Source organism: Dipodomys spectabilis, unplaced genomic scaffold, assembly GCF_019054845.1.
Source record: "Dipodomys spectabilis isolate Male_0828 unplaced genomic scaffold, ASM1905484v1 ptg000030l, whole genome shotgun sequence".
Taxonomy (NCBI): Eukaryota; Metazoa; Chordata; class Mammalia; order Rodentia; family Heteromyidae; genus Dipodomys; species Dipodomys spectabilis.
Genome location: NW_024870707.1, coordinates 4,809,318 through 4,821,804, shown reverse-complemented (window position 1 = coordinate 4,821,804; position 12,487 = coordinate 4,809,318). Strand labels below are relative to the sequence as shown.

General features: G+C 37.8%; 1 pseudogene; it reads right to left on the bottom strand.

The window, feature by feature from the left end:
• Positions 1-3,321: 3,321 nt before the first annotated feature.
• LOC122104795 lies at positions 3,322-4,262 on the bottom strand (annotated as a pseudogene).
• Positions 4,263-12,487: the final 8,225 nt, after the last annotated feature.

Here is a 12,487-nt window from a genome sequence, read left to right as displayed (position 1 = left end):
AAGATAAATGTATACTCTATAGAAAGATCCATGTCTATTGTACAATGAGTAGAGCATGGTACAGAGTATTATGGAGAATGGGAGTCCTTTATTTTATTATCTGTAAGTAAGTGCACACAGGGGTTTCAGTTCAACATGAACGAATCCTTGTTAACGTCATCCTTTCCGTCATTCTCCCCGTCTGTCCCAACCCCACCCATCCCCTTATTACCCAGTTCCATTTCACATCTGTTAATTGAATATTTTGGCTGTATTTCTCTATTCTTCCTCTCTCCATTCATCTGTCCCTCCTTCTCAGCTCTCCCCACACCTCTGACAAAAACATTTCAGCTTCCTGATATTACCCTCACTCTTGTTCTTTTTCTTTATCCATGGAAAAAGTTGGAGAAAGACAGATACCAATTCCTGTTTATTATTGTCTTTGGGCATTGGAGTGAGGAGAGATTCACCTTCTTGCTAGGCAACTCTCAGATGACTTCCGTCTCCTTTATCTGTTTCTATCACAACACCAGAGAGGCTGTGAGTCCTGGTCACCGGGAGGAACGTTCTGTGACTTCTGTTTACTTTGCTCTGTTGCCTGCAGCTGCTGGAGTGATGCACACACAGCCAATGTGGAAAATTTAATTGGCCTGTCTTCCTTACATCAATGCTGCTGCCTCCACATTCTCTCTGCAACTGGTGCAGGCTGATTGCCACAAGGTCTCTCTGTGATTCTTCCTCATCAGAGGGTTTATAGTTGGGGCCTAAGGGATCCATCCCCAGTCCCTAGAGAACCAGGTTGTAAGGGATTGAGAGGGAATTCAATAACAATGACACTCATTATTTCTGTTGAATAAAATTCAACCTTTCCTAAAGAGAAAACCCCATTTTCCCCCTCTTCTTCTTCCTCTTCCTCCTTCCATTCACCCCTCCTCCTCCTCCACCTCTTCCTCCCCCCCTCTCCTCCACTTCCCCCCCTTCCTCCTCCTCCTCCTTCTTGTTCTTCTTCTTGAAAACAACTATACTTCCTTTGTTATTTCATAATTAACCTTTTTTTTCTTGTAGCAATCTGGTGAAGCATCTTTTCATATGTCTAAGAATGTGGGTTTGGGTCTAGAGCTAAAGCCTTATTACCACAAACAAAGCCCTTACTTTATGCAAAAGATAAATCTAACCTAAAAGCTGTCTAATCTAAATTTTCATAAATGTAGCCATCTTTGCTTAGGGTTGACTTCTAATTCTGATTAGGGTTTTGAGCTTCCATGGTAACATTCAGAAACCATCTCTCACCAAGTTCTTATGAAACAGTCTATAATGGACTGTAGCTAGTACGCTCTCCCATAGAGTGAACACTAAGTTTCTGCATGCAAAAAATTAAAACTCAAAAAAAAACTCAAAAAAAATTAAAACTCTATGAACAATAGATGCTGAGATACAGCCATGAATTCCTAGTTTGAGCAGAAATTCAACATGTCCATATTTCTCAATGGCAAGATGCTTCACCTACGGCAGGATAAATACTCTGTGGATCCAGATAATGGTCAGATTTATCGGGAATGAGAGCTTCCTGTATCACAGGTTATATGAATGACCGCCAAAATGTTTCTTGCTTCCCTTTGTACCATAATGATGTGAGCTACACTATGTTTAATAATCCATTTCTGTAACCATTCTCTCCTGGACTCATAGCTCATGGCCTCCATTTGAATCCCCATTGTTTTTACAGTTGAATGGCATCTGCCTGAATGAAAGTGATAGGTATGCCATTCGAAAAAGAATTGATATAGAACTCCTATCCTCCACCACTGTGTTGGACTATGCATCACCAAAAGCCTCCAACCAGAAAAAAAAGCTATTCCATTAGGCAGGCCATTTAAGACCATCACTCAGCACTTGGGGGGCAGAAGTCATATTTACTTTAGATAAGTCTAATTCTTTTTTTTTTTTTTTGGTCAATGATAAGGCTTGAACTCAGGACCTGTTCACTGTCCTTGAGATCTTTTGTTCAAGGCTAGTGTTCTACCACTTTGAGCCACAGCACCACTTCTGGTTTTCTGGTGGTTAAGTGGAGATGAGTCTCACAGCTTTTCCTGCCCAGGCTGGTATTGAACTGTGACCCTCAAACCTCAGTCTTTTGAATAGCTGGGATTACAGGGTGAGCCACTGGTGCCTGGCTAAAGTAAGTCTAATTTTTCCACCCTCAGATACAAAACATATATTCAGTTTTAGGTCTCAGAAGTAAAAACTAAGATCCATATCACTTTAGCTGAAAAGGAGCCTGGAATACAAATCCTCTATTTCTGGCCAAATTAACTTTTCCATGAAAAATCACAGTTCTTTCTAGAAGGAGTAAGAAACACAACAATGATAGGTGTTATATTTTTGCCACAACAATAAATGTGCACCTGTGGACTGGTAAATTAAGTTTTTCTCTTTCAGCTTACATATTTTCTATTCCATGCCGTTCCTATAGTTAACTCTTTGGTAGGCGACACCACATGCTTTTCCTCAAGTCTAGACTTCCTCTTTTTATAAGGCAGATTTACATTATTATATCTGTAGCACCTACTAATTGTCAGGAAATTATTTGGTACTCCATAAAATGATTTTTTTTTTGGGAAAAAGAATATACAGATTGTACTTGGCATTGCAGCAGCTTGAAAACAATGAAGGAAAATATGTTCAGACATTTTCATAGGCTACTACCAAAATATGTGTGTGTGTGTGTGTGTGTGTGTGTGTGTGTAAACACCCGAGTCTCACCATTCTGTTGCTCCCTTTCCCTTCCCTAATTCAAATCAACGTATATACAATACCAGGGTACCAAAATCAAATATAGTGACAGCCAGGGATATACCATAGGAGGAAGAACATACAAAAGAAACAAAAAAATCATACATAAGATGCTTTTAAATAAATACCTTTATTTCACATTCACTTCTGTGCAATAACTTGAGCAGAATTTACAAAGGACAATAGGCAGGCGCTTTCTCTAAACGTTACTATGGCTGCTCAAGCCCTCAGTCAGATTGAAAGCCAATCAAGAAGAGCTAGCCTTATAAAAAGAGGAAGTCTAGACTTGAGAAAAGGCACGGGGTATCACTTACCCAAGAGTTAATAAGTTTTTGTCTTTCACAGAACCCTTCTTCATGGTTGAGGCTATTGTCAAACTGTATTCCAAGGGGGAAGTGAGTCTCAGAAGAAATCATAGAACATCTCCCATGTTATGCAATCTTGTGTGTTTATGGGGCTGCCTTTGCTTCACAGCTCTACATTCTCCATTTTAGAATGATTAAATTGCCACAGCTCGTGTTCCCAGATGCTTTGATGTGTTGAGCTATCTCAGTATGTATCAAATCTAAAGATCTTTGTTCCTGCCACTTTGATAACATCTTTCACCTCCTTGTTTCTCAAACTATAGATCAGAGGGTTCAACATGGGGATCATAATGCCATAAAACACAGAGACTACTTTTATATTCTCCTCAGAATTATCGGAATGGGGCTCTAGGTACATGGAAGAGAGAGTTTCATTGAAAATAGTGACTGCTGTCAAGTGGGAAACACATGTGGAGAAGGTTTTCTTCCTCCTGGCAGTAGACATCTTTAGGATGGTGGCCATGATATATGTATAGGAGACAATAACGACCGACACAGTGAACATCAAGTTAAACCCCATGAAGATGAACGTTAGTGAGATGTTTATGTGGCTATTGGAGCATGAGAGAGCAATCATTGGGATAAAATCACAGTAGAAGTGATTAATGTGCTTGGATTTACAGAAGGACAAGGAAAATGTAAAACCTGTGTGGACACAAGAGTTTATTGATCTCATGAGGTAAGAACCAGCTGCCAACAGGATGTAGACTTTTTGGGATATGATGATAAGGTAATGGAGTGGTTTTACAGATGGCCACATAGTGGTCCACTGCCACAGCTGCCAGGATGTAATAGTCAGTGCTCGCAAACACGACATAGATGAATAATTGCACAGCACACCCTCCAAACGATATGGATTTGTCTTCTACCAGAAAGTTCTGCAGCATCTTGGGAGAGATAGCAGATGTGTAACAGATGTCAAAAAAGCCAAATGCTGTAAGAAAAAGTACATGGGTGTCTGAAGTCTGGCGTCTGTATTGATGAGTAAGATCAATCCAGTGTTACCCACCATGATGTCAGGTAGATCGCAATGAATATGGTGAAGAGGACATACTGAATCTCATTTTGGACATCAAATCCCAGAAGATAGAATTCATTGATCTCACTGCTAGTTGGTCTTGTCATGGCTCCCCCAAATCTGGAGACAACTAAGGAAAGGAAAAACAACAAAAAAAGAGAAATCTCTATGATTTCTTGGTATTGTAACCTTTTTATATTTCATTCCATTGTTTTAAGCTGGATTTTCCTAACGATTACTCAAAAAATATTTATTAGTTTCCAAGTAACTTTTAAAATATTCTTGATAGGAATGCACCACATGACTTCTATGTGTGAGTCAATGATTCATTTGAAAATGGACAACACTAGCTTTTAATAGGTGATTCTAAGAAACATAAACAGACTTAATGTTTCCAGTAAATGGGTACCTGTACTTGCATGAGTCAATATTCAAACATGTATTTAAACATCTTGGCCATCCTACAGTTTTTCTAGTTATCATGTGAGCCATATTATCCTCATCCAAACTCTTGAAATAAAAATAAGTTTAGAGCAAGAGTTTCCTGAGATAAGTACATAGATCACACATATTTCATGGCTGCTTAGTGTGTATGAATATCTTTTCCATAAGTACCATTAAAGTGCTTCCCATTTAAAAAAAAAGGTTCAAAGCCAGGCGCCAGTGGCTCACACCTCTAATCCTAGCTACCCAGAAGACTGAAATCTGAGAATCAAATTCAAAGCCAGCCTGGGCAGAAAAGTCCCTGTGAGACTCGTATTTCCAACTCACCACTAAAAAACTGGAAGTGGCATTGTGGCTCAAGTGGTTGAGCACAAAGAGACTCAGGGACAGCACCTAGGCACTGAGTTCAAGCTTCACGTCTGACAAAAAAATCAAACCAAAACAAAAACTATTCTATAATCCTCTTCTTACATTTATATAACAGAAGATAACCTTTCCTTTTCCATCGCATTGTATTTTATATTCAGTTAAGCCCTATATTAAGCAAAAAAATCATGATGTAACCATTTGATTAATACATAGTGATGGCTTATTTTAAATCATAATGACCTTCATTTTAAATGGCTCACTACAATGGCTCAGTCACATATGGCTGAGCAATATTCGTGAATGAGCATTTGCCTACTCTAAGCCGTAAAGCTTTCCTGAGGACACTCCTATATTGGCCACAACTACTCATAGTATAGTGCGTCATAGAGCACTGGGATGGCAGAAATCACCTTGCTGCTCGTCAATATGTGCTTTACATTCTGGGAAGAGGTCCATCTTACTTCCAATCAAATGACTTTGCTTTGTTTGGTCAAGATAATATGCTGTGTCTAGTGGATCATGGCTAACAGCGATGTATTTAACATGTGCACCAGAGCCAACACTCTCACCCTGTTTCCTGCAACTGCAATACCATACAGAGGGGTTACAATTACATGGGCAAGATAATAAGTACATTTCTTATCAAGCATTGTTGCCTCCTCCTTTGTTTTCCCTTCCCATCCCTTCCCATCTCCCCCCCTCCCACCCCTCACCCCCAGCCAAATGTAAAGTTTGTTTTTCAACATAATGACTCGTACATCTCATTGTTGGAAGGGTCCACCTGTATCCCTATTTAAACGATTTCTTTTTTCCCTTCTCCTCCACAAATTATACCAACATCAAATACAGTGAAAGCAGGGGTTATACCGTGGGGGAGGGACATACAAAACAACAAAGAAATAATCTTATAAATATGTTAGAAACAATCGCATGAAAGAAAATAAAAAAAATTTGAATACTTATCTTGGGGTTCACTTCACCTAACATCCACTTATCTGACTGTTTCTGCTTGTCTCAGACAAATACTAGTTATTGCAAATAAGGGAAACCATGGGACCTATGTCTCTTTGGGCCTGGCTTACTTCACTTAATATAATTTTTCCAAGCCTTTCCATTTCCTAACAAATGGGGCAATGCTATTATTTCTGATGGAGGCATAGAATTCCATTGTGTATATACACCACATTTTCCTGATCCATTCATCTACTGAGGGGCATCTGGGTTGGTTCCATATCTTAGCTATGGTAAATAATGCTGCAATAAACATAGTCATGCTGGTAGCTTTAATATGGTCTTGTTTGTGAACATTTGGGTAAATGCCCAAACGTGGGATTGCTGGGTCATAGGGGAGCTCTATGTGGAGTCTTTTGAGGAATCTCCATACTACTTTCCAAAGTGATTGAACAAGTTTACACTCCCACCAACTAAGCAGTAAAGTTCCCTTCTGTCCACATCCCCTCCAGCCTCTGTTGTTATTAGAGTTCTTGATTATAGCCATTCTAACTGGGGTGAGGTGGTATCTCAATGTTGTTTTGATTTGCATTTCTTTTATGGCTTGGGATGTTGAGCATTACTTCATGTGTCTATTGGTCATCCTTCTTTCCTCTTCAGAGAAGTTTCTCTCTAAGTCTTTAGCCCACTTATTTATTGGGCAGTTGTTTCTTTGAGGATTTGTTGTTGGGGGATTTAATTTTTTGAGTTCCAGGTATTTTTTAGATATGAGACCCTTGTCTGTTGTATGGCTAGTGAAGATCTTCTCCCAAACCATGAGCTTTCTATTGATCTTGCTAGTTAAGTCCTTTGTCACGCAGAAGCTCTGCAGTTTCATGCAATCCCATTTGTCCAACCTTTCTTTGATTTGTTGTGTTTCTGGGTCTCTATTAAGAAAATTTCGGCCTGTACCATGGAGACCTAGGGTTTCTCCTATTCCATCCTGTAATGTTTTTAGAGTGTGTGCTTTGACTCCGAGGTCTTTGATCCATTTGCAGTTTACTCTGGTGCAGGGTGATATATAAGGATCTAGCTTTAGTTTTCTACAAGAGTTAACCAATTTTGCCAGCACCATTTACTGAAGAGGCTGTCTTTCTTCCATTCTATTTTTTTAGCTCCCTTATCGAAAATTAGATGGCTATAGGTCTGTAGGTTCATTTCTGGGTTTTCAATTCTATTCCTGCAACTGCAATTCTGTGACTTCTTATTCCTTTTGTTCCAGGACTGTTAGTTAGGTATTAACATTCAAGAAGACTTTGTAAGTTATATATCAGGACAGTCAGACAGGACAGGGCAACAAGTTAAAATTTTATTTCAGATGAACTACACGAATTTAAAAAAAATACTGGTCCTGGGGCTTGTACTCAGGGCTTAGACACTGTGCTTGAGCTTCTTTGCCTCTAGGCTAGTGCTCTACCACTTGAGCCACAGCTCTACTTCTGGCTTTTTTGGTGATTAATTAGAGATAAGGCTCTCATGGACTTTTCTGCTTGGACTGGCTCAGATCTCAGCCTTCTGAGTAGCTGGGATCACAGGCGTGAGTCACTGTTGCTTGTCACTATATGAGTTTTTAAACTATAAATTTAAAGATTGGATGAGAGATATTACAAAAAAACAAAATGATTATTTTTTTTTATCTGAAATTGTAATTAAACTCAGCATCCTGTATTTTCATCTGTGAAGCCTGGAGATGGCTCTTATGTAGTTTATTGTGGTCTACTTCAGACTGGACTCTGGGGCAGTTGGGAACAGAGCCAAAACCATTAGTTCATTCTGGGTTGCTGTAGCAGAAGATAAAACTTGGTAATGTATAGAGATAAAACATAAATTTAATTGGTTTCAGATTTTGGAGGCTAGGAAATCTAATATCAAGGGATTTCTTCCTGCTTCATTCCATGGCAGAAGTCCAGTAGGAAAGAGAGGGTAAGAGAAAGCAAACAAGAGAGGAAAGAACAAATCTGCTTTAATGACAGATATATTCTTGAGTTATTGAATCCTGTCACAGAGTAACATTAGTTACTCCTCAATACTGTGGCTGTCATAGGGTTTATCTTCTAATATTTCTGCATTGCAGATAAAGTTTCCAACTCACAAACTTTGTTGGACATTCCATCTGTAACTAGCTACCCCTCAACAGCCATACGCTTCCTCGATTAGTTTTTATGTAATTGATATTTTTTTCTAGTATGTACTAACATTCAAGAATTTATTCATTACAACTATTAGTCCCATTTAAACAACCGTTATTTCATTCAGATAATGCTATGAAGTTTTTTTTTTTTTACCAAAAAGCATAAATGAATGAAGGTACCATAATAATACTTTTTGAAATTATAAATTTAAGCCTGATTTTCATATTTGGAAATTTATAACTCATTGTTTAAAAAATAGTAGTCATTTTTGTTGTGATTGTAGGCTACACTGCATGTCTGCTGTTTTTACCTTTTCATGTTATTTATTTTCTTTCTCCTACCTTTCTGGGGGTAATATACACTTTAAAAAGTCTATTCTGAGTTATCTATAGAAGTTTTAGAATATATCTTTGTACAGCTCCAGTAGAGGCCGTTCTAAGTATATTATTAAGAGGACATAATTACTGCATTGGCTGATTTAAGTGGTGTTGAAATCTTACTTCCTTTTCATGGTCTGCTCTCTCCTACTTTAATATAATTGCCTTAAAATTTTCTTCCACATATTGTGAAAACCATATCAGACAGAGTCAGAGATTTTCAAGATTCAAATGTAAATTAGCCAAGAGCAGAATGGAAATGTATTCATCTGCATTGTTGTGGTTCCATGTTTGTTCTCATTGCTTGATGCTTCGAGCTTCCTTTCTTCAATACAAACAAGAGAAAGACTTCAGCAGAGAGGTCAAAAAACAGGGCACTATTTAGTTGTGTGAGGAAAAAATACTGCCTTGAAATATAATGGTATTTGTAGATCAAAAGCAAAAGGACAGAAAGGTACAACATAGAAATATTAAGCAAGACGTTGAAAGCATAACTATATTACCATATAAAGTAGACTTACGCAGACAGTGACGCAGAACCGAGAGAGTCAAAGCTGAAAGACAAAATAGCAATCTTACGTGAATGGCACAAAACTAGAGAGCTACAATAACTGTAAAACAAAAAGTAACAATACAGAAATGAAAAAGATGGTATATTATCTTGTAGTTGGAGAATTCAGCATTACTCTCAGAATTATTGATACAAGATCTAAACAGAACATCAGCAAGGATCTAGAACTCACACAGCGTGCTCTACTTGACATTTGTAAAATAGTCTAACACGAAAAAGCACATTTTATAAACCGGCCACAGATAATTATTGAAGTAGATTTTACCTTGGGTCATAAAAATTATATCATTCTGTCTCAACCTGACATGATTAAAATTGCAAAGTAGTGTCCTAGAACACAATGATATCCAAGTACATATAAATAACAGAACGAAAGCAGGGAGCTCTCCTTAAAATGTAAAAAAAAAAAAAAGGATTATTTTCTAAATAGCATGTGGATAGATAAGGAAGACTCATGGGAAATTTAAAAAACTTGACCATAATGAAAATGAACATCACAAGTTATTGGATTTATAATACAGAATAGATAAGGTAGTATTTAGTGCTCAGTGCTTACATTAGAATAGACAAAAAAGGCCTCTATCAATATCTAAGTTTACACCTCAAGAAATAGAAATGAAGGACATTGAAAGAAAGAGGAAATGTACTGTGTGAAGTTATTTCTTTTTTTCCTTTGATTTATCCCCTATTGTCACTGTTTTTGATTTTGGTGCCTTGTATATACATTTATTTCACTTGGGGAAAGGAGGGGAATAACAAAATGGTGAGACAAAGGACAAAGGGCCAACCAATGCAACAGCGATACTCACAAGACACTGTGTTGGAAATGAACTTTACAATTTAGCGGAAGAGGGGAGTTGCAGGGAGATGGAAAGTGGGAAAAAAAAAACCAAAAGAGTGGGTAACAATGGTCAACAAGAAATGTACTCATTGCCTTATTTATGTGACTGTAACTTCTCTGTACAACACCTTACAATAAAATTAAAATTAAAAAAGGAGGAAAGTAGGAGAAATAGTTTATTTATATATTTTTATTGTAAAGATACTGTACAGAGGGGTTACAGTTACATGACTAAGGTAATGAGTACATTTTCTATCAGGCATCATTACCCCTTCAAGAAGGAGAAATATTAAGCAAAGAGAAGTCAAGAAAATTGAAAAGAGAAAAAGAATAGAAAAACGTCAGTGAAACAAGAAAACCTAGTCTTGAGAAGATATAAGTCAGTAAGGTCTAAAAGGCCTCTAGTGTAAAAAGAGACAAGGTGCAAATCATTAAGAAGAAGCATGTGTCACTGCGTGCCCTGCACATGCAAAAAGACAAATAAGGACTCGGATGAATAGCTATGGACAGATTTTTTTTAAACAATTTAGAAGAGCAGTATGTATTTCTGGGAAATTAAAAACTACTACACTATCCCACTATAGAATGACTGATTTTGACAGTCATATATCCATGAAGAATTTAAATTTAAATCCCTCCATTAAAAATCACCTGATAAATAACCCAAATGTAGAGAAGGATTAAGTAGGAAATGTGGTAGATGAACAAAATTCTTCTCATATTCTCCTGTGAATCTAGTCCTACTCTGAAAGCAAACTCAGATAAAGATCGTGTGAAAAAGAAACCTACTCTTCAGTATTTCAAATATATTAGCAAATATATGCCAAACACACACACACACACACACACACACACACACACACACACACACACACACACACACACAGTTCCACTACCAAAATCCTGGTTTGGGTTTTACAGTGTAATTATGTAAGATGTAGCCATGCACAGAAAGCTGGGTGAAGGCTTTATAGGAACCCTTTGTGCTCTTTTTGTAATTTCTTATAAATCGAGATGCATTTTTAAAATAAAAAGTAATATGTTGCTTTGTATGTCCCTCCCCCACAGTATAACCCCTGTTTTCACTGTACTTGATGTTGGAATAATTTGGGGAGCAGAAGGGAAAAACAAATTGTTTAAATAGGGATACAGGTGGACCCATTGCAACAATGAGATGTAGAAGACGCTATGTTGAAAAACAAACTTTACAATTTAGCTGTGGGAGGGGGTGTGGGTGAGATGTGGCGGTGGGGGGAATGTAGTTGTGGAGATGGGAGGGAAGGGATGGTAGGGGGAAAACAAAGGAGGAGGCAACAATGCTTGATAACAAATGAACTCATTACCTTGCTCATGTGATTGTAACCCCTCGGTACAGTATTTTCACAATAAAAAACTTATTTAAAAAATGAAAAGTAATAAAGAAAGAAAAAGAGAGAGAGAGAAGAGCTTGTTCTAAAACATTGTGAGGGTGAAATGAGGAGAATCATGAACACTTTTCAGCACAGGGATAGCAGCAAACAATGATTCCCTAAATAGCTATAACAACAGATGTGTGCATTATATTCATGCCTATCATATCGATTGGTTGATCTATTTCTTGGTTGATTCTTTTGCTTTTTGGTCCATTCACATTCTCCCTAGGTAACACTTAGCCAGATGGAAGTTCCCACTCCATTTCCTTACATCATCAGGGTTGAAGTGTTTCTTCTTGGTCTTGGATTTAACACTGCAGTTCTGCCTCTGATCCGTTTGCTTCGGCTGCTACCTCCTGCACAGGCTGCAATGATGCAGAGCTGTGATGGGGTGCTGAGGAGATGGATTTGCTTTGTTTTAATTACAGCAGCATTGGCACCAGGTTCTCCCTCTGCAGCTGGTGCAGGCTGATCGGCTCCGAGGTTGCTCTGTGGTTTCCTCTCCATATAGGAGTTTATAGTTGGGGGCTTAAGGGATCCAAACTCAGTCCCTGGGGAATCTGAAGTAACAGTGTCTGAGATGGAACTGGAAAAAACAACATTCCCCAGTGATCTTTGATTAAAGTGGATTTCAGCTTTCTAGAGAAGACAATCACATGGATTCTGATACAGGAATTAGTAGGGATCTACCACGATGCTGTCAGCTGTGAAAATGGCCACAGATACTTTCCTCTCACTGTTGTCCCACCATAACCACGTGGAGTACAATGGATTAGCTAAAGGTAGTCGTCCTCTTGACTCAAATTTGTCCTTGTCTTCCATTTGAATTCCTATTAAGCTCCTGTAATTATTCATGATCAGTTTTAACAAAAATTACAGGTATGCTTTACAGTAATGAATGAGCACTGGAAAGTCCATTTTTAAAGATCAATTTCTTTCTAGATTATTGGATACAGAAATTTTTAAAAATGGTTGCAGGAATTCCTTTTCTATAAGCCAGAAAGAGAAGGAGTGGGCATAACAATCTAGGAATGACATAAATGTTTTCAAGGGCCAGTAAATATAACAAATATAGGTACATGGGGTAGAAAATATTTCCTGAATCATGAAGTGATTTTTAAATGAATACATTTATTTTATTCTCAGATTTGTGCCATGATTTGAACAGAGTTCACAAAGGACTTCATTACACACAA